The sequence below is a fragment of the Arachis ipaensis genome, chromosome B10, assembly GCF_059453495.1.
Source record: "Arachis ipaensis isolate K30076 ecotype BB chromosome B10, ASM5945349v1, whole genome shotgun sequence".
NCBI lineage: Eukaryota > Viridiplantae > Streptophyta > Magnoliopsida > Fabales > Fabaceae > Arachis > Arachis ipaensis.
Window position 1 is genome coordinate 87,174,905 of NC_142435.1, and position 1,624 is coordinate 87,176,528.

The window sequence follows — 1,624 nt, forward strand, 5'->3', positions numbered from 1 at the left end:
GGAAAAGGTTTACTATTGTTAAACCTATTTCTTCCACCATTATTAAAGCCTTGTTGAGGCTTTTGTTGATCTTTCCATGAGAGATTTGGGTGGTTTCTCCATGAGGGGTTATAGGTGTTTCCATAAGGTTCACCCATGTAATTCGCCTCTGCTATTGCAGGGTTTTCAGGATCATAAGCTTCTTCTTCAGGAGATGCCTCTTGAGTACTGTTGGATGCAGCTTGCATTCCATTCAGACTCTGAGAAATCATATTGACTTGCTGAGTCAATATTTTATTCTGAGCCAGTATGGCATTCAGAGTATCAATTTCAAGAACTCCCTTCTTCATAGGCGTCCCATTACTCACAGGATTCCTCTCAGAAGTGTACATGAACTGGTTATTAGCAACCATGTCAATGAGTTCTTGAGATTCTGCAGGCATTTTTTTTAAGTGAATGGATCCACCTGCAGAGGTATCCAATGACATTTTAGCTAATTCAGACAGACCATCATAGAATATGTCCAGGATGGTCCATTCTGAAAGCATGTCAGAAGGACACTTTTTGGTCAGTTCTTTGTATCTCTCCCAAGCTTCATAGAAGGATTCACCTTCTTTCTGTCTGAAGGTCTGAACATCCACTCTAAGCTTGCTCAGCTTTTGAGGAGGAAAGAACTTGGCTAAGAAAGCCTTGACCAGCTTATCCCAAGAGTTCAGGCTATCCTTAGGTCGAGAGTCCAACCATATTCTAGCTCTGTCTCTCACAGCAAAAGGGAAAAGCATGAGCCTGTAGACTTCAGGATCTACTCCATTAGTCTTAACAGTATCACAGATCTGCAAGAATTCAGTTAAGAACTGACAAGGATCTTCAGATGGAAGTCCATGAAACTTGCAGTTCTGCTGCATCAGAGAAACTAATTGAGGTTTCAGCTCAAAATTGTTTGCTCCAATGGCAGGAATGGAGATGCTTCTTCCATGTAAATTGGAATTAGGTGCAGTAAAGTCACCAAGCATTCTCCTTGCATTATTATTATTTTCGGATGCCATTTCCTCTTCTTGTTCGAAAATTTTTGAAAGGTACTTGCTGGATTGTTGTAATTTAGCTTCTCTTAGTTTCCTCTTTAGAGTCCTTTCAGGTTCTGGATCTGCTTCTACAAGAATGTTCTTATCCTTGCTCCTGCTCTTTTGAAAAAGAGGGACAGAAAAATAATAATAATATGGGTCCTTTTTACCACAGTATAGAGGTCCCTGTGTGAGTAGAAGAAAAGAAGAAGAAAAAATTCGAACACAGATGGAAGAGGGGGTTTGAATTTGGGTGAGATGAAGTGTTAGTAGATGAATAAATAAATAGAAGGAGATAAGAAAGAGAGAGAATTTTCGAAAATAATTTTTGAAAGAGTTAGTGATTTTCGAAAATAGTTTTTGAAAAAGGTTAGTAATTTTCGAGAATTAAAATCAAAAATTAAAATAATTAGTTAATTAAAAAGAAATTTTGAAAAAGAGGGAAGATATTTTCGAAAATTAGAGAGAGAGAGAGTTAGTTAGGTAGTTTTGAAAAAGATAAGAAACAATTAGTTGAAACAAATTTGAAAATCAATTTTGAAAAGATAAGAAGATAAGAAGTTAGAAAGGATATTTTAAAATCA

At 36.7% G+C, this 1,624-nt stretch overlaps 1 non-coding gene across 1 annotated transcript; it reads left to right on the forward strand.

The window, feature by feature from the left end:
- The first annotated feature begins 521 nt into the window (after positions 1-521).
- LOC148580749 (small nucleolar RNA R71) lies at positions 522-629 on the forward strand. The gene has a single exon (XR_015899485.1). It is a non-coding gene; the product is annotated as a small nucleolar RNA R71 (small nucleolar RNA).
- The last annotated feature ends 995 nt before the right edge of the window (positions 630-1,624 follow it).